This window comes from Nyctibius grandis, chromosome 6, assembly GCF_013368605.1.
Source record: "Nyctibius grandis isolate bNycGra1 chromosome 6, bNycGra1.pri, whole genome shotgun sequence".
Lineage (NCBI taxonomy): Eukaryota > Metazoa > Chordata > Aves > Nyctibiiformes > Nyctibiidae > Nyctibius > Nyctibius grandis.
Genome location: NC_090663.1, coordinates 64,467,929 through 64,489,394, shown reverse-complemented (window position 1 = coordinate 64,489,394; position 21,466 = coordinate 64,467,929). Strand labels below are relative to the sequence as shown.

The 21,466-nt window shown below is 43.7% G+C and overlaps 1 protein-coding gene across 1 annotated transcript in view; it reads right to left on the bottom strand.

The window, feature by feature from the left end:
- Nucleotides 1-13,750, bottom strand: part of EPHA5 (EPH receptor A5) — a 208,058-nt gene extending 194,308 nt beyond the window's left edge. Inside the window, 1 exon segment of the mRNA XM_068403694.1 lies at nt 13,632-13,750. The gene's annotated coding sequence lies outside the window, so the exon portion shown is untranslated.
- Between the last annotated feature and the right edge of the window lie 7,716 nt (nt 13,751-21,466).

Below are 21,466 nucleotides of genomic sequence, written 5' to 3'. Positions count from 1 at the left end.
AATTTGAAAAAACAAAGTTCTCTGACTCAGTTTGGTCTTAATCATTGTACTGTACTGAAGGCCGACAACTGTAGTCCCTTGTACACAAAAACAGCCCAAACCACAAAAATACAAGGCTAAGGTAGAAAAAAAAATCAGTTCTCAGTTCTGTCATCAAACACTGATCTTAAAAAAGATCTGTCTGTCCAGATATTTTCACAATGTATGCAAGTATTAATGCAGCACACTTATCATAAGGCATATAGCTATTCTGCCTGGTCAAGTATATTTTTGTGATGTTGAGCAAAAAAGATTTGGTAGCTCAGGGTTTTCATGCTCAGATTGCTTTCTCTTGCCAAAAGAGAAAACAGTTGGGAGCTAGCAATGCTACCGAACTACAGGACATCAGGTGAAAGCAATACTCTGAGACTACACTTAACTACATCCACAGTAAGTAAACACACAATTAGGGGGCTTTCCACCCCACAGCCTAAGCAAAGTAAAAGTATTGCTCTCATATGCCATTAGATAGGTCACCCAGTGATGGCCAGCCTTTCCCCTCCTGAAGTCTGCAGGTAAAATGCTCATTAAGATCTCCTGCTCCAGCTGAAGTCAAGCACCAGTACCCAAGCACTCCTGAACCACACTGTGTTTTCTTTTTAATGGGATAAAAAGGGTGATCTTACAATATACTTCAAAATAGGACACACATAAATAACATGTCCCATATTATAACCATATACTATTTGACAAAGCAAGAGAAGGAAGTGTAGTTGCCAAAATGGCAGGTTTACCCAAATTCCTTCTATTACAATCACTGTAATTAAACTGTGCAGAACAGTATATTCCCGTCTTAAGTTGCAATGAATGCAAAACAAGTATTGATCTACATTGTACAACTTAATTAGAACTTGTCCTGGAGATGCTACTAATCAATGTAATTAGATAGTATGTTTGATGCCACAAACTTCATGACATGCTAATTAAGGAAAAAAGCAGAAAAAGTGCTTCTATTCAAACATCAGATCATAAAAAGAACATGATACAACTAAATATTGCATTATCTTTCTATCAATGACAATTTTTAAATTGCTGTTATTAACTTCAATTTCAAAATAATTTTCTACATATGAAAAGATAATACAGCCCATTCAACTCTAACTCAAGTCAGTGAGAATTTTCCTACTGGTGAGTCAGCCAGCAGAGCTGAATACTAAATCTCTAGTTAGAAAAGACTCAATTCCTCCCTTATTTTAGTAGAATTTTGCATAGAGCAAAATAAATAGGAGAGGGTGGGATACACCTTTTGACAGGTGCTGCACAGTAACCCAAAATTCACATGCCAGGAAGATGAAAGCCCCAAGTGACTGTAAGCTCCTCCTGTGCCTGGGCTGCTCTGGAGACAAGAGGCTTCCAGCACAGCTCTGAGGGGCTGCTAAGGCAGAGCAGACTTCCTACCTGTCCTGTGGGCTTCTGCCCAGGACTGCTTTCACAGTGTATCTTCTAAAATACTGCACTACACCCACCTGCTCTGAGGAACATATTTAGCCAGTAGCTATTCTAAACTGCCTGCAAGGACTGAAACGTTTTGCTTTGAGAATCCCCAAAATTCTGGTATAAACATAAATTACCACTGCTTCATCTCAATACAAGGTATCTGCATCTTCCCCATCACCCTCCTACCCAGTCATTTCCAGTACATCTGTCCTTTACTTGCATCATTGCCAGGTCCCAACCCCACCTCGATTCAGCCTTGAACCAGGCCAGAGCCCCAGCATCCCCTCTCCAAGAAGGTGGCTCCTCCAATGGCCCAGCTGCAGGAGCTCCCCACACAGGGTGACAGTGATACCAACACTTTTGGGACACTCTCAGGCAGCCTTCCCGTCCCACACTGCTGGAGAGGCCACCAGCACACGGTGCCGTTACACAAGTCCATACTTGGCTAAGCACCACGTCTCTTCCCGACACCTTCCAGCCTGGAAGGAACGTTATTTTTGCTGAAATGGCTTTAATCAAAAACCTGCAGATTGCCCAAGCAGGGGAAGAAACAGTGGGCAAACAGCAGGTAAAGTACGTACCTGCAACATGGAGGGAACCATTTTAGCAGAGACTTTAGAGAAGGGCTGCCGCCATCCCAAACAGATGCTTCCATAACTAACCATGTGGCTGCTTGGGAAAGGATGAAGCTTTTTTGCACCTGAATAAAAAAACCTGAAACCGTCTCTGGTTCGACCCACAGCAAGACAGAGAAAGAGACCAGAGGTCTTCACCAGAGCAGCAGAACCAGTTCCTCCCCATCCAACCTGTGACGACCATCAGTGTGCGTTTGGCCATAGCTGTCTAATAACCAACTAACCCAAACACTCGGGTCACTGAGGGAGGTAATTCGGGAAAACCTCCAACTATGGTGCTTAAGGCTTCCATACTTCAGGAGGTCTAGTGCCAGCTCCTGTATAGCTTGGGACTCCTGGACCAGTCCCAATGCTGTAGATACTCCACAAGCATAATCCAGAGCTGTACTCAGCAGCTCTTGGGATGCAGGAGAGCTTACCCAACTTAAGAAATCTCTCCAGAAATCACTAGCAACTCTGCTTGCTCCATAACCTTAAAAGCTTCCAAAATAACAGAACTCATTTATTCCCACTTCCTTTCTCCTCAGCACCAGCTAGCTATGTCTCAACGAACAAGCAAGAAACCTCAGAGCCCATAAGCACACTCTTAGCACCTGTATCTTTGCCAGAAAACTTGGAAGAGGCACACACATTCAAAAATGTTTTCTGCTCATCTCCACCATCAGTGCATCCATCCCACAAGCCCTAATTATTTCTAATACTCAGTCAAGGGGAACACAAAACCGCACAGATCTATATCATCATTAACTTCCATGCCTTCAGGGTAGGATAAATGATGATTAAGTCTAAAGTCATACCACGGCCTTTTTTTTTTTTTTCTTTTTTAATACAGAATAATAGCCTGGGGAATTTGCATACACTCCTGTTCTCAGACAGGCTAGTTACTACGGGTGAGCAATCAAGTTAGAATAAAACCAGAAGTGATCTAAACCTTTGCCCTGGACTCTAGCTGGTGAATTAATAGTGTTTTTTCACTCAGGAATCTCTGACAGCAAGACCGGATACAGCTTTTTATTCAAATGTCCCTGCCACATTCATACAGCTGGCATTTAGCAGCTTCGTTACGGCTACACAGGAATTGTGGCTGGAAGGAAGCACAAGAAATGCCAGGGCTGATGGCATTCAACATTGACCTAAACCAACATTGCTGCCCACACAGCAGAGCACCCCATCTGACACAGCCACCTAAAAGAGTGACATGTGGCAGCATTAGCTTGCCCAGGAGAAAAAGCAGGATAGCTCTGTCGTGATGGTACAATGCCTGAAGTAGAAGCCACTGATACATGAATTTTTTTGGTCACACCACTGAAGCAAGATGGCTCCTCTGGATCTGGTTTGGAGCAGCTTCATTTTCTTCACTCCGATTTCAGATGGGAAAAAAAACAAGCTGAAAAAAACAAAAATCCCCCACCAACAGGCTAAAACACTAAGCACTTCTGATCCTACCAGCAACATGTCTTCCTACCATTTCAGCATCTAACGATCTTTCAGAAAAACCTTCATGGCTCACACCAGGGCAAAGTCTCTGCAGGCATATGAAAGATTGAACTGTTCTGGGTTGCCGTGGTCTTTGACCTGATTTCCCATAAATCCTTATACACCGGAGCAGACCTGCTCTGCGGCACCATTTGCAAGCTAAGGCTTACCACAGGGCACACTCTACCAAAGTCTATCCTGACAAATCGCTTTAGAACAGACAAAATGGTCAGGATAGCAAAAGCTGTTGGAGTTTATGCCATGAATCTGTAAAGCCATAAGAATATTTTTTTTTTTATTTCACTGAAATACACCTAAAGGAGGGGGAAAAGAACATCCTCTTTGACCAAATCAATACCCTACAATTACAGTTTCCATCACAAAACAAACAGGAGTAAAGAAACCTTCCTTAAAGCCTGCATAAGTATTTCAAAATACCACGATTTCTAAAGTAGCATATTTTTAAACAACAACATTTGAACCAAAATGTTTTGCTTTAAACAACTGAAGCAAAACTCTGCTTTAATACATTTGTTACAAATTGAACAGGAATCTGAACATTGTTTTGGGTAACCTGAATCTGAACTCCCGTATGAAAAAAGGTGTGAATCAAGTGCTCGTACGTCCTCCTAGAGCTCCTGGCCCCCCTTTGCACAGCACTCGGCAGGACGTAGACACTCATGGAAAGGTCAGAGCTACATCAAGGTAGCCCCAGCTCTGCCTCAACACATATAGCTTGTGGGAGCAACTATATTTAGAGTACTTGTGAGAAACCTCTCATGGGAATACTCCCACACTGCCAATTAAGCATGAGGTGAAACGCTCTGCTGGATGGGGGTCAAGGCGCACGACAAGATGCGACAGCAGTGCTTTGCACCGAACCCTCATTGGGAGGTCTCCTGAATAGCATCACAGGCTTTCCACCAAGCTTCATGCCTCTGCTCTCCTCCTCTTTCCAAAGGTAGGGCGTATAGCTGCCAAAGACATCATCATTAAGGGAGCTGGTTTCTCCTTACACTGCATACCTCCCCATCCTTCCTCCTGTGCTCCTGGAGTTCACAGCACTACCAAGACACACTGACTGCAGACGACTCTTCATCATCATGAGTCAAAGTTTTCCTGCTTCATAAATCTTCGCTGGTTTTATTGCAGTATTGTTGCCATTCATTTTCCAACTGTTTTCCCTGTTGTGCCAAGTATTTCTTCAAAAAAGTATAAATCCAAGGCGCTTCAACAAGTGACAGTCAAAAATAATCCAAGAAAGTACAAACAAATGAAAAAAAAAAACTCTTTAAAGAAATCAAAGTCATCAGGGAGCAGATGTTTTGAATTAACTAGCTACGCTGAGTTGGGACAAAAGCATGCAAGCAAGAACCTCTGAAACATTTCCATCAGTGGAAATCAACTACAGCAGAGCGCAAACTGTAGCAGTACCTATTATTTATAGCCCACTGGAGGAAGAAAATATACACTACTTAATGAACTCGCAAACTAATATTAACTGCAGATTTATATTTTATTACGTTGGCTTCATTCTGCTCTAAGTTTTCTCACGATTCCCTTTTATAGCAAGAGCCAAAACACTACTAGAATCTGCATCACAGATTCATAGGTTTTTAAGGCCACATGGACAACTGCAATCATAATATCAGCCAGAGAATTTTACCTAGTAATTTCTGCATTATATCTGTAATTTGTTTGAATAGACTGTTTATGAGGGGTTTCATATTGCCCTTTGACAAAGTTCTTCGGGTTGGCTGCATTTTTTCCCAGGCAGGCAGAGCACCAGCCATAGCTCCAGGGAGTGGGACCAAAATCTCACTTCGATAACCAAACCCACTAAAACAAATAGGAAACTGCAGGTTTTTTCCTTACAAAGGCTTGCACTCAAGACAAGAGGCAGTTGTTTATTCTTCCCACTATACATAACTTAAAAGCAGAAGTGGTCAGGAGATTATCAGCTTGCCACCAAAGAGCCTGGAAACGTAAAAATTCCAATATGGTTTGCTTTTTGTTTTAATGGCAAATACTCCCATTCCCACCAAAATCACCATTTAATTGAAAAGGAATTATTCACTGTGAAGAAAGTCAGTAAAATGCTTCCAGCCTCACTCATAAGATCCACTGGAAACAACGCCGTACCAACACAAAAGCGGATCTCTGAGCTGGCTGCAGCACAAATCTTTTGGGGAAGCCATCTGAGCAAGTATCATCCTGCCATTATGAATGAGAAAGAAGCTTCCACTGAAGGCAAGATACAACCAGCAACCTGACAACCAGCCTGCACAGAGAAACAAAATACCAGTGCTGCCTGCGGACCCAAGGTATCTGCAAATGATTGGAGGACGCAGCCAGTTTCTTCAAGACCCTACTTAAAGCAAGCACCTTATTAAGCAGTCACATAAAGTCAAGCCCTAAAATCCTAACAGCTTCCCAATGCAATGAAAACACCTGCTGGCAGTGCTGAGATTAAATCTCACCTTCTTCCCTAAATCAGGGCATTACCCACTAAAAGCAATACGGTCTCTGTTTCTAAAAGGTATCCTAAAAGACATGGACGAATTCTGTTATGCATATAACTAAACTCAACAAAAGGAAAGCAACTCAGCACAGACACATCCAGAGCTGTCAAGGCTGTCAGCATTCACTACCAGTGGACTCGCAAGACCTCACTGTCCAGCGCCAGTAAAGCCTTCCTGTTGACAATAATGACTACTCTGCTGCCACTAAGTTCACTCAAGTAGAAAAAACCAGAACTGACATAATGCTTAGATAGCATTCAGGATCAAAAAAATGTTTAAGATGATCTGTTAGCTTTTCAGGGGGGTTGACAGTTTATCCTTTCTATTTCTGTTGAGGGAAGAGGGTGGAGGTTGCTAGTGGGAACAGCACATTTTCAAAACATTTTAGGAACAAATCGCATGTGAACATTAGTGAAGCAAAGACGGATAAACCAAAATGACTGGATTTTTTGGAGAAATTAACTTACAAAGGCAAGTATGCAGATAGTTTCCCCAAGTAGTTTCACTGGTTTGGGACATGTAAAACAGTTTAAAAAAATTATACAAGTCCACCCAGAAACATTACTGATGTCAAATAATTAATTTACTCCCAGGTGTTTCTGTATCCCTCAGAGAACTACAAAGTTCAAACTGGTTGTTCTGAACTCTTTCAAACATTAAGTGATCCAGGTTAGAGAACCCAGGAGTTAATACCTTGGCAAGATACTTTGGTACTGACCCCTGCACCAAAATGAAGTAGCTGGCATGAAAGCCTGCAAGTCCAGGGTCCTGCCCTCTCTCCTACAGGCTCAATACCTGTTACACAGCCACCTAAACCTAGAAGCTCTCAAATTCTGCAGGGGACTGCTTCCTCTCCATGCACACCCCACAAAGCACAGTTTGCTCAGGAGCACACCAGCTGACCCTCTGCTGATGCTCAGGAGATTGCCAGGGGAAAAGACAAGGGGCTGGAGTCACCTTCTATCTCAGGGCTGCCAGACCAGCTCATGTAGGTATTCCTCAATCTGCTGTGATAGTACATGCTACATCACCTTCTCCAGGAGGCATCTCTCATCCTTTCAGCTAGCAGTCACCTGGGCAGCTCTACCGGGTCAGAGTCCTCCTAACATACCTCCTGCACAACTCAAATACCAGGGAAGAGGAAGCGAAAAGTAGGGCGTTTCCCCCCACCGACACCCGCAGTGAGACAGTCGCAGCATGCACTGAATATTCCCATAGCAATTATTCTGGCCTAAAGCATCTTTAGTCCTCTTTGCAAAGCAGAAGCAGGAAGGCTGTGCTCATACGCACAGGGCAACCTGCAGGTCCCAGCACACTTGTCCAGAGCAGGCAACATGCCACTGGACCTCTGCAAACAGCCACCCATCACCTCCCACCTCCCAAACCCAGAAGTCAGATGCTGTGAATCGCAGTGCTTACATCTCCCCCTGACTGTCCCCTCTCGACTAGCTTCCTTGCAGAAGACGTGGATAATTGCTTTCTACCTCCAAGAGGATAAGCGCATTAAACCTTTAGAGAGGCTCAGATACTGCACTGACCAAAGCCATAGCAAATACCAAAACTGAGACTGTAAAAGATATAATAGGTCAAAGAGACAACTAAAAGGGTAACAAATCCCTAGCAAGACCTAAGCTACTGAAGGCCAGTGCTCAAGTTTGCCAATATAGCTGGCTGTGAAAGCAACTGGGGCAGCAAATGTTTTCACCTCAGCAAAACCTGTCACCTCCATGTCCAGCCGGTCACAGAGCAGAGTGAGGGGCAGGCACAATGTGAACACAGAGGACAATCCATTTCCATTCTGCCTGTGCCAAAAAACAGAGACATCTTAAGAACAAAATATATTTTCAAAGGAAAAAAGGATTCTCTACTAGCTTTTAAAATACGCAGCAATTTTACAGCAGAGATCTAAGGAAATTAGTTTAGTAGAGATTAAGTTATAAAAAAAATTGTTCATTCCAATGGAATCATTAACACAGTATTTTTGCAACATTCTCGGAGTAAAGAAAAATACCTAGCTCAAAAATTCATCTGGGTTAAAATGAGGCCCCATCTCCCACCAGCACTTATGGTCAGTGAGAAAGGTGCATTTACAATAGACATTTCAATTCTGTGTTTAAATGTTTTACTACAAGCACAGAATTTTCTCTTTTTTTAAAAAAAAACTTTTTTAATGGATAATAGGCTGAGTATCTGCCACAGATTAAAAAAAATTGCCAAAAAGGTTTGTTTTCTTTTTATTTTGGGGCAGGGTCACACTTCTCTGACATCCCTGAGCAGTGTTTAAAGCTCGTCTAAACCACTAAAACCATAGCTCCAAGTCAGAAAGATTGGGGAGATCTAACAGCCCCACTTCTGCTCAAGAACCTAAAGCCAACAGGGTCTAACATCATCACTCAGCTGAGCAATCTCAGCTGGACTTTCCCAGTTCAAGGGCTCTGTGCTCACTCAGTATGTGCTGGAAACAAGGATTCCTGCAGAAGCAGCACAGAAATCCTCAGAACAATAAAGCATAAAACCGACGAGATCAGAGAGCAAGGCACCACATAATAAACAGTTCTGGCTTTGCAATTTCTGCCAGATTTTATGAAATCCTTCTCCCATCCTCCCCCCTCAGAGCCTGCTGAAAAACACTTTGTATTTTAGTGCAAAGAATAAACATTTCTTTACAGGTGAGATTTTGTTTTCTTATTTAACAGAAAGAGAACAGCAGACATGACGATGGACTGTATACTGGAGCTAAAAAGTTAGGTAACAGTGGGAGAGTTAACAGTGGAGGGGAAGAAGCTGTCAGACAAGCCCACTAATTCTTCCCTTTCTCCCACAGTACCTGCCAGTGTACCCATCTGTAAACTGATGTGCAAATAGCTGCTTTATACATCAAGTTCTGGTGTCAACATTTACCATACTATAAGCAGACGGTCTGTCAGTGGTTCGGTTTAAGACAATTCACCTGTTTTCCATTATTTATTGCAATTTTTAAGATAAGCTTCAACAGGAAACAGGTACTATCTTGGAGTCAATCTTTGCTATTGTTTATTTCCCTTTTTTTAAACATGTGTCATTAGGCAGCAATGCTTTTAGTCATGTACTTAAAAGTGCTGCGTTTCAAATGTTGGTTTACTGTCAAAAGGATAGTAGTTTCTATTTTAAAGCCATGATTGAGTTATTCTAAACCTCTTGAAAAGCCATATATCACACATCAGACTGATCCCAAAAAGACCATTAGACATGAGCTGTCCTTCCTCATACCAGTAATTCCACTGCAGTAAATTTAAAAGCTAATGGGATTACTCCTATGAGTAAAATAAACACACGGCACTGAGGCTATACTCTGCTATCATGCAAAGCACACAGAGAACCATTCCAGTACACGAAATTAAGAACAGATACCTCCTCACAAAGCACTGAGAGCAGGCAGAAATGTGTTCAAACTTATTCTGCAGATACAGGTATATGCATGCTAGCAGTACTTAATACCTACAGAATTACACAAAATGCAATAGCTATGTCAATGCCCGACATATGAAGCCAAGCTACTAAGAGCAATATAATAAGCAAAATGTTCTAATTGTGCATTTTTACCCAAAGCATTAGACTAATTGGAATACACCGACATGAAAATAAAGACTATTTTCACACCTGCTTCTACGAAATACACAAAAAAGTCCTTGAAAAAGACTTCAGTCACGGATTAAAGATAAATATTGTGATGTTATACCTAAATATGCATTTATCCAGTGTGCCATGACACAGAAATTATATGTCAGTATGAAACAAAACACACACAAGTTAGCACACTAAGAACAGGTAGCCTCATTCCAGGCTCTGGCATGAATAATCTGCAAATTACAACCTTCCTTTATTTTTGCCTGCACCAGACCCACCCCTTTAATTGTACTCATTTATTCATTCATTCAAATTGAAAATGATACATTAAGATAAAGCGAGCTTCAAAAAACCCTGGAAGAATTAAGAGGAACAGGACCAAACGCAGGTGTTTGTAATTGAAGAATATCCTCCTAGTCTTAAAACAAATACAACACATTACAAATACAGACTCATTTTGTCTTTCTCACCTTTCTCTATTTAAGTCAATGTCATTACTTCAAACTGTATTTGATTTACTTAACAATATACTTCGTTGTTACAGCACTGCCTCATCAGCACTTACTTCTGCTGAAAAGCACTAAAATGGAATATACTTTGTATTTAATGACAATTATGCAAGTATGTTGTGGAGTTACTTTGTTACAAGCAATCTGATGTAATGTACTCCATTGTTTTAATTTCTCTGCATGACACTTTTTAATGTCATCTGAGTGATGTCCAAATGAAATCTGCAAACCAATCCAAATCCACGGGCAATGTGTAACAAATCATGAAGTTTAGGGTAGAGGGGAGGTCTTTAAACAACTCCTTCATTCGTTCTGTTTTGTGTAAATAATTTATGTAAGCCACTTCCCAAACTCTAGTACTTACAACAGAAAGATTTAAAACACATGCATTTTTAAAATAAAGGAGGTGCAGGAAGCCCAGGGCTTCTGGGCTGCCTCTCACACCCTGTTATAGGGAATGCATTTGAAAGTAATAACGTACTTCTGAAATAGCAGCATTTCAAAATTATGTAATACTTTTGGTGTACTCTTTGGAATATTTTCTTTGTGACTGATTTCTGAATTTGTAAAAATAGTCAAAGGGAATAAGGAAATCTCTGGTTCTAATCAATGAACTCTGCTAAGGAGTTAAAAATAATGGCTAAATAACACTTGAAAATGCATGAAACAGCATTGAGCCTTCATCCTTCACTACATGTTTTGCTTTTAGTATATAAACTGAGAAAACGTGATTAAAATCAAAATCTGTTTTATTTCCCTATTATAAGAAACTCTGGGAAAAAAATAAATTCTGTTTTCCCAATGTATATCCCCTCAGTCCATAACTGGAGATATCCATGAAGGCGACCACGTTTTTTGTATGGGCTGGGCATTTGATACTTCCCCATAAAAATGGCAGGAGCTTCTGAAACAGAGCTGCCCTTGCAAAAAGCTATTTCCATGCTAAGGAACCCAAAAACTGAATTTATTTTTTTTCTCCAAATCTTAACCTAGATTTTTAAAGCATTTTCCCCTAAGTGTTCCTCCACCAGAGGGTAAAACCGAAAACCATGCACTGTGAATTGTTAGCTGCATATATCTTATCCTACAAAGTCACATTGTATTACACAAAGATTTAGAGAAACAAAAAAACGCAATGCAGGGTTAGAGAAAAAAACAAATATGAGAATTTGTCACCCTCTATGCAACTACATATGTGTTACATACCTACACAGAACAGGGTATCAGCTAGTTGTTTAACCATGGTGAGTAGGATGAGGGATAATAAAAAAAAAAAAAAACAGAACAATCAATATCACCAACTTTTGAAAATATTATTCACAGGTCTAAGATGGCTACCTCCAATCGAGCAAAAGCAAAGTTCCCAACCAGCTGAATATGACAACTAACCCCAGGGGAGGATCCCTCTCACCAGAACCCAGAAGCAGGCAAACTGAACTTCTCAAACCCAAACGGTGACAAGCATCAGCAGCATACGGCTGGGCAGGCGGACTTCAGGCTCGGAGCTTTCTCCTGCATTAGGCTTCACGTACTGCAGGGTGAGCCGTTCCCAGAAGCGGAGCTGTTCAGTAGTAATTGGCAAAGGAGACATGCTGCGAGAAGCACTTGTCAAATAACGCTTGTTTACAAATAAATCTCCTAGCAGCAAAGGACAGCAGTTACTGAATAAGTTCAGGTCCGCAGTCAGACCCCTCCTATCAGCAGTCTTTTAGCTTTGCATTTACTGAAGAGACAAGAATTAGAGAGCAGCAGTCGGAAAAGTAGGGGGAGAGAGACCCTGAAGCAAGTGCTCACGCTTATCATTACTGTAATATTCCTCTGCAATCTCCCTGTGAAGATGACACTAAACCCGTTTGCTAGGCAGCTTCATTAATTCTTTCCAGTACCGTCTCCTATCGTGTAAAACTCCTATTCTGCAGCTGCCTGTTTGTGCAGAGACACCTCTACGCTCGGCGAACGGTCCCCCTGACTCCATGAGCTATCCACATTTTCCAAGAACTGGCAAGGATGACCGAGACAGGGCTGGAGCACCTGCCGCTCTCTCGGCAAAGCACCGGGGCAGAGTGGAGTGCGCAGGACGGCGTGCCTCCCAAGAGCCAGGTGAGTAACGGGGACAGCCCTTAGAAAGCAGTCACTCTGCCTCCCGGCGTCGCTCTCACGGGTGAAATCATCCCAAACCGCGCGGAGGCAGAAGGATTGGGCCCACCGTTATCTTACGAAGGCAAAGCCAAAGCCATTTCCATCATCCCCCAAACCAGCACGCTTCCTGAGCATTTGATATCTTCACATACAGAAGAACAGCATTTTCCCCTTCCTCTGCACTTCAAGAAAACTGTGATTCACATTATTCTCGCTCTCCAAAACAAATTATTGCTAGCTGGTTACCTCAGGCCACATCTTTGAAATTCTGGTACGGTTTTCCTTCACCAACCCCTGCATACCTCCTCCCTCTAAAGGAGTTACACAAATAATTACGGTGCATCACGAAACCAGCCTGCTACGAGCAGCCGGCATCCCCTTCAGATGCTGAACTTCTCCACCCATTGCTTTCACATTACAGCCTGACCGCGGATACAACAACAACAATAAAAAGCCCCAAGCAGTGACCACACCACGTACGGAGGAAAAAAAAAGAGTCCGGTTTGAAAGTACTCTGCTAGACAAGAAGCCTGGAGACACTGCTTTGGCTATTGACCTCACAGATATTAAACGTATTAAAAAAATGAGTCCTCAGCGGCCGCGCTCCGCTGCGTTATGGGTTGAATACCGGCACCTCCGCGGCTTCTCCTTTTTATATATGTATTTTAAGCCACGAAGTAAGCGCACTGCGGCCAGAGCTTGCAGGGTTCCTCACCGGGAGCCTCGCCCGGCCCGGCACCCCCGAGCCCCGGCCGGCCCCGCTCCCGCTCCACCTGCGCGCACCCCCGCAAGACCCCCCACCCCGTGCAAACTCCCCCGTGCAAAGCCCTGCAGAGCAAAGCCCTGCGAACCCACTCGCGCGAATGCACCTGTGTAACTCCCCCGGTGCAAACCGACAGGAAACACAACCGTGCAAACCCACCCACGCAAAGGCACCCATGCGATACCACCCCCCAAAAAACCCACTGCAAAACGTGCCCGGTGTCAAGCCTGCCCGCGCCCGGAGGCAGCGCTGCCGCCCCGCTCCCGACCCGGGGGGCGCGCAGCGGCCGCTGCCGCCTCCCTTCCCCGGAAGCCCCCAGCCCCATCGGCCAGGGTCGCCGGCCTCCCCCAGCGCAGCATCCCCCTCCCCGCGGGCGGAGCCCTCCCTTCACCACCCCTAAAATGTTCCAAAATTGAGCCAGATGAGCCCGAAGCAGCGCTCCGGCGGCAGCTTCCCTCCTCGGCGGGCGCTGCCCCGACGGCCCGGCCGCCCCGTCCCCGCTCACCCTCGCTGCCGGGGCTCGCCAGCAGGCTCCGGACCGCGGCGCACAGCAGCAACGGCAGGAGGCACGTCCAACCGGGAGCCGGCGCCTCGGCGCGGCCGGCCCAGCCGCCACCGCCCCGCGGCCCCATCCCGCCGCCCCTCAGCGCATGGGGCGGCGGTTCGCCCCCCGGCGCTGCCCGCTCGGGTCGGCTCAGGATGGGGCAGGCTGGCAGCTCCGCTCGACTCCGCTCCCGTCCAGCCGCCTGCGCGACTGGGTAGCCGGGGGGCGGGGAGGGGGGAGGTGGCCCCGCGACGCCGCGGAAACGCCCCCGACGGGGCGGACCCGCCGCCGCCATCCCGTGCAGGGGACACCGCCCGCCGCGCATCAGGGTGCCTCGGGGCGCGGCGGGGACCGCGCCTAGAATGGCCGCCCTGAGGGGAAACCCCCCAGACCCGCGGGGGAGAGCGGGAGGCAGCGCTGTCCCTGCGAGGCGTACCTCGGGCCCCGAGGAGCCCGCTGAGAGGGGACGGGGAGCCCCAGTGCTCCCCACAGCCGTCGAGGGTCAGCGTCCCAACAACATCCCCCCCCGCCCGCAGCCCACGGAGTCGGGGAAGCCCGAGAGGAAGGCTCGTCTGCGGCCAGGGAAGCAAAAATGCCAGAAACTCCTTAACGGAGCCAATAGAAAGATGATTTTCAGGTGTATTTTACCTCAGGTCGCCACTAGAGCACACCTGTGAATCCAGCGCTGACAACTAGTTTCATAGAAGTTTTCACTGAGGTTTTTTACCCCTCAGAGCCCTAGTTGTCACCCACTTCATCTTCCTGGAAAAAAAAAATCCCAAAAGCAGAGAAATTAATTCCTGGAAGTCTATTCACCCGCATCAATTCCTCCGTGAGAAGTCTGCCTCCAGATACACCAATAAAGACAAAAACCCAGCCTCGCTGGTGCACAAGCAGCAAGTCAAGGTTGACCAAAACCTTTCTCACATGGTGCTACCTCCTCCATTTCACCCCACTGCCAAGATTTTGGCATGTTCATTTGTGTTATAAAAGCAGTAACTGAAGGCTGAGCACCTGCAAAAGGCTCTCTCTCTGCGGGGCAAGGCTCAGGACCAGGGCTCCAAACAAATGACAATTAAAATTACAAAAACCCCAAAGCCAGTTTTAAGAGGACAAGTGGTCTTCAGCCGGGGAACTGCCTGTAACACAGCTCTCTACACAGACACTGCTCACTTTTTATTCTTAAGTAGCTGGACAATGTGTTTTTCTGTGCCCTTGCACCATGTACAAACCTCAGCTACTGCCAAAATATAAACATAGTCCTGAGGTGTACATGCATATGATTTTCAAAAGTGTTTGCTCCTTTTGCAAGAGGATTTTCTGTCTCAAGCTATTCAACATTTTTACTGCCACCAGGAGGACAAGGAAGGGGCTTTGCTTTACATGAGGTCCATCAGTAAAGTTGCCAGCCAAATAAAAAGCGTGGCATGCATCTGTTTACAGCAGCACATCAGATCTTCACTATTCAAATATCCTACTAGTCTGCAGTTCAAAAGGCAGTAAGGTTTGCCATCAGACCACCCCTGCATAAAGCTGCATGGCTGGATTCTCAGATGGGATATATCACAGCTGAGAACATCTGACCCCAGCCCTGCATCAGATTTAGGATGGGAGGTGGTATACTCACTTCTAGGGATTTGCAATCTGTAGAAGCAGTGGTAAATTTTGCCACCCAGAAATCAGGGCAATGCAGGAAAACATCATCAGAAACAGCACCTTGCTAGTATAGTAAAAAGGATCAGATGGCAAAGAACAACTAAAATGCCGATCTGGATGGGAACATCCACTGTCCAAGGGGCAAGACTGCTGTAGCAAGACAAGTCTTTTATCACAATCTCATGTCAAATTGTTGTTTGCTCCTGATTTTCGGCTGCTATTTGACAGTCATTAACTGCTGTTTGGACTGCCAGGCTTAACATCTGAAATGCCTCTAAATTATACATTAGTGACATCTTAATTTTCTAGGAAACACTGAGATGAGCTTCCTATGATTCATAAGCTATCTAAGAATAGCCACCATGCTCTAAGTTTCATCCAAGCTGCCTTTTTTCATTCAGGAAACCAGCTCTTATTCCAAGACATTTGTTTTGTTCTCCACCCTGGCTGTGGCACAGGAAGAGTGTCCCAGTCTCATCTCCCAGGATGTCATTGAGTACTGATAAAAAACTAAATACAGCCTTATAAAAGGGTTATTGTCTTATCCCCAAATGCAGGGTGTTGCAACTTTATGCACTGTCTGGTGGAGGCTCAGTCTTCTACGACTCTCTTCCTGGTTTTCCCACCAATCGTATTAGTAATCTGCAGCAGACTATTCTCTCCTGCCTTTTGCCTCATCAGTGCACCCAGTGGGCTCTTAAAGAGAGGACAGAAATTTCAGGAAAGTGCCGCAGCATTCCTGGCAGCCTTGATGGGTAATCAGAAAGAAGCTGGACAATCTGATGGAATCCCTTCCTATCTCCCACCAAAGAGTGTATCTTTTATTGCTTTGAGAAAATTCACTATAAAAATCACAAGGTGTGGGTCGCAAACTATCAGGAACCTAAACCATCTGAGGCTCATGCCATTTCTCCCCATATCGAGCCTATATTTTTGTGTTAGTTTCAAATTTTTCTTCCTGCATCTCATTAATTAATTTCTGCCCCTTATATTTATGCCTTTTCACCTATGCAAACAGTATTCCTCTTAATCATCACTCAGTTAAGGTCTATATTTCACCCTTTGTATCTTTTTCTCATGAGTCATTCCTATAGTGTTAGTAATACTGTTATACTCCAAACTCCCTCCAGTTTTCCCAACATCTCCCTCATAACAGTTTGCCCAGAAGTATAATCGTAGTAAAGCCATAACTATCTCCAAAATGCTTTTGCATATAGTGTCTGAAATAGAAATGACAGCTTTGCCCTGTGTAACTTGCCACTTCATATCTAATTTGCTGTCAGCTATTACAGATATCTTAAAGTATTTATTAAACCAGACATCTTCTGAGTTAGTGCATTTCACATTATTTCACTTAGATATGCAAGAGCTCATTTTTCCAAGTTTAATTTAATTTCCCTCCCGTGTCTGTAGTTCCCTTCATATAATTCTGTGTTCTGAATGGCTTCTAATTCTGCATTGCCAATTCATTTCGTTAGCGTGCTGTTTACCCTATCATCAACAGGATACACTTGAACAATAAATGAGTCTATCCTTCAGATTATTTCAGGAACCAAAACCTGCCAACCAAATCCATTCCCTGTATCATTATCCTTTACCGAAGTGTAAGGGCATAATACTTATTGCATCTCCATATTCAATAGGGCCACCATCTGAGAAAAGATTCAATTTCATACTTGAAATTTAAGTGTAAACAGTCCCACTAAAGCCATGTCTTCATTGCATTAATGGAATAGAAGCCCCACTGTAGTGCAACAAAGTGTTTAATTAGTTAGGCATAGAAGAATTTCCATTTTCCTTTGAAAAGTCCTTTTCTTTCAAAAGAGTCAGAGAAGATGACACCTTTAAGGAATACCCTCATGAAATTTAGTAATTAGTTTTTGTTTTTTCCCCACAAGCCCTTTGAAACAGAAGAATTACCTTCTATTCAAAAACTGAATGCATATTAAAAGCAAAAGCAGTCTGGGAGCAGCTAAGCAGCTTTGCATAGTAGATATACTTGGATTTGTACCATGATTGCAACTACAGTTTTAACACAAAATGGCTGTGTTCAACAAACACCACAGCAGTCTGCGCAGGACTGCAGAAAGCGATAGTCAGAGCCCCAGAGGACAAAAGAAAAATTCGTACCAAGAGCCAGCGGTGACAGGAAAGTTAAACATCAAGTGCAGGTGGGCCACCCCTTGGCCAGACGAGGTATATCAGTGATTTTGCCCCTCGGTCACTGCTGAAGTCTTCACACTTCAGTGCAGAGAAAGATGTTAACCAAAGAACCGGTATTTGCATGAAGAAAAAAAGCAGGTAGTAAATAAAGCATTGCCTGTGCAAGTTCACAACCCAGCCACTTGTATGGTCTCAGCACCGATTTGACTTTTGCCACCCCCAGAAAACACAGGAGCTACTGTCAACTGTGCACTTAGGAAAATCTGCTCACTTCATTTACAGCCTGAAATTAGATCCAAAGCCCTGAAAAATCCATGGGAAAACACATGTGAATATTTGTTTCGGTCAGAAAAGGCTCAGAGAAAGCATGACATTTCAGCCTGGCATTTTATTTTGGAGCATTTCATCACCAGCCCTTGATCCTGATAACAGTTCTTCCAAAGACCCCTGACCTGCACTCTCCCATTCGCAAATGCTGTGTCACCCCCCTCATCACTGCCCTGTAGTGACCCCATGGAGCCAGATCCTGGGTGTTAGAAACCCACTGTCCATCTGCAAGCAAAGGAATGGTCCCTGGCCCAGAGGGCTCAATGTATATCACTTCACATGCCGGTCTGGATTAGACTGATCAGCAAAATAATCCAGGTCAGACATGGAAGTACACATTCATGAGCACCAAGAGCAGCAGCAGATACAGCTGGCAGTACTTGCAACTCACCCACTGCTTAGCAAGTATTGAGATGTTTCTTTGCATCATACCAGAGGAGAGCATTAAAGGGAATAAAAGAAATGGGTTTGCAGAGATTTATGGAGATTTTCTAATGCAGAAAGTGGAGCAGAGGAGAAAGTGCAAAGGCTAATTTGATTACATTCTTAGCCCTGTATAAATTTAATAATGGACTTTCTTCCACATTTCTCATTGCAAGCTATTTACATGCATCCACTAACTGCAGTAGCTCAGCACGTCATGCTCTTGAATCCGTCTTCCCAACCCACTCCTGTGAGGAAGAGGAGCATTACTACTCCTGCACAGAGAGACAGAAGCAAAGGAGATATTAAAGGTCCAGATAAAAATTACTGAATTGATTATGGCTCCTTTAGATCAGGGACAATGTTCTTAAAATACTAATGAAATTATCTTATTCTTGTATCAGAATAAGAATCAGCAGATATTAAGAGGAACTGGTTTATCTCCTCAAGACATTCAGTCAGGAGCTTTAGCAGATGCTGCATAAGCTCGGGCAAGTGACTTGGGTACATTTGCAAGTACCAGACTGCTTTGTGAAAACCTAGTCCTTGAATAACTTGCTCAAGGTCACACAGCAGGTGTGTGGCAGACCTGAATCAAGCTCAAAAGCTATTAGAGCATCCATTTGCTTTTCATTCTCACTTTTCCTTTTCCAGCATGTCACTTTGGATCAGGATCTACACTAGCAAATGTGGACATTACTGTAGTTCAAGGGTTCACGTTCAGCACTTTACTCATTAAATGCACATTCTTTCAAGGTACAAACACAATAATGGATATAATCATGAAAATCACTATATTAATGCATCATTTAATAGTGAAGTACATTAATCTCCTGCATACAGTCCAGAACTCAGTTCCTTTCTGAGCTATGTTTCGTAAGGTCAATAATGCCTTCTTTAATTTCTAAGGGCAGTCTGGATGGCTACCCTGAATTTCTTTGATTATAGGCAGACTAGTTTCATTAAGTCGAGCTACTGCCCTGTATTCCACACTAAGGCCAACTGTGTCTATTCTCCCCTTGTTTGAGGAAAGCAAATCTATTTCATCTCACCTCTCTCCTCCAAGCAGAGCTGTTTGATACTGACTTCTCTATTTCAACCTACCCCTAATGATTTCCTAAATAAATCACATCATTGTCAGTTACTCATATCTCAAATACTTGCAAATGCTTAGCAGTTTCAGCTGCCAACACATTCATTTATGTTCTTGTGAGGTGGCATCTGGATCACAGCTATAGTCTTTGAGTCCTTTCCATCAGCTAATTGCAACTGTTTTTGAAATGCAGGAGCATATTTATTTCTCTCCTTCCTTTGCAGTGTTCAAGTTGTGCCTTTAGGTAGGCCTTGTGTTCCAAACTCAGAAATACTTAGCTTGCAAAATTCCAGTGTCTACTCAGAGAAGTGCTTCAGCAAGTATAAATATTTTTTTGGCATGTGCTTTGTTAAGTAATTTTTAAACAACAGAGTGACAAGGTACGATCAGGGCCAGCTTTCTGGGACAGACTGACTCATGACAAATTCTGACATAAATATTGCCCAGTGACATACAATCCATGTGTTTCCCACTGTCACTCTTAGCTTTCAGTGTTTCTTCCCCTATCCCATCCAAGAGTTACAAACAAAATACTACTCAAAAAGCGTACCTGTGCTAGATTTTGAAAAAATGGAAAGAAGAGGTAAAAAAATCCAGCAGCCCCCTTTCATACACAAACTTCCCAAATTGCGGGTCTAGCTGCCATAAAGAGGCAAGCCTTCCAGACAGACTTCTGCTCATCACTAGGAAAAAAAGTTCCTTCCATACCAGACGAGCTGGAGCAATTAGGTGGTATTGCAATCAAGCTACAGGACTCAGGTGCGTTGATACAAGTTTTGCTTCCAACACAGACACCTTGAGGGATCCCGAGGAAGCTATTTCTCAGTTAAGAATATGCCTTTACTCAATGGCAGGGTCCCAAATGAGGGGCAAGTAAAATCCTGTTAAAAAAGACATACTCTTTAAAGGGTCAGCATTACACCTGAGGTGAGGCTGAAGGGAACACCATCCAGCCTGGCTCCTGCACCGTGACTATCACTGTAGCATTTTTGCATTACTGTTCATTGGCAGCGTGGTTTAACAACCCAAGCAGTATCCTGGGAATCAGACAAGCCAAATCCAATGATTGCAACCACTGGTGTTCCTTACTTCACCTCACTGTTCTTCGGAGTCTCTTCACTTGCCAGACACTGTTTGTCTTCTCTTTCAAGCAGGACTGCCTTTTAACATGACCATTGGCCATGCCTACTTGTCACCCATCTCCTCATAGAAGCGCTTCTTGTTACCTTTGACATCCCTTGCCAGATCAAATTCCAGCTGGACTTTGGCTTTCCTAACCTCATCCCTGCATGCTCAGTGTGTTTGTATTCCTCACAGATTTGACTGAAGTATTACCAGTGTACTGGATAGTACTGGGGTGTAAACACACCATCTGTATCATGACATGGCTATTAATGAGAACTGGCAGCTTGTTGCCAGTTATTTCTCCTTTTATAGCTTCTCCTCCTTGCTCTCTAAACTTCGTTCCCCTTTCTGTCTCTTGTAAGATCTTGTGGGCTGTGGCACCTTTGCTTAACCTACACTCAATTCACCCTTTGGTAGGTTCTGCCTTCCCACGTGTGCACTCCCAGACACTTCTGGCTGCCTCTGTTTTCTGCATTTAATTCTGCACCCAGCTAAACAGAAGAATAGGTGATTACAATTTCATTCAGTCAGGAGGTAAAAGAGATGGGGGCACATGCACAGCAAATAGAGAAAGGAGTGGCAATCAGATTACAGCTATAGCCTAGAGCAGAATACTTCATAATGTGAACTTGTAATGGGTCTCTGGTCTAGGGCATGAAATAGACATTTTACCCAGGGTGCAACAGTCACCCAAAGACATTTACTTCAGGAAATACTGAGCCTGGTATAAACATTTAAACTTTAATAAAACCATTACAGATACATAGCTCCTTTAGACATTGAAGCTACGTATAGATGTGAATAATAAAATAAGCAGATGAAAGGAAGGCATTATCAGGCCATTTACATAAAGATTTACTGAAAACTCACCCTTAGTATAGCTTTTGGTCAATGCATTATCCACATCCAAGAACTCGTCTCTGAACAATAACCATCTCAAAACATATCCCATCTTAAACACACATTGTCCTCTGCAGATCAGTGTATTTAAAGAAGTTAAATCAAGAAT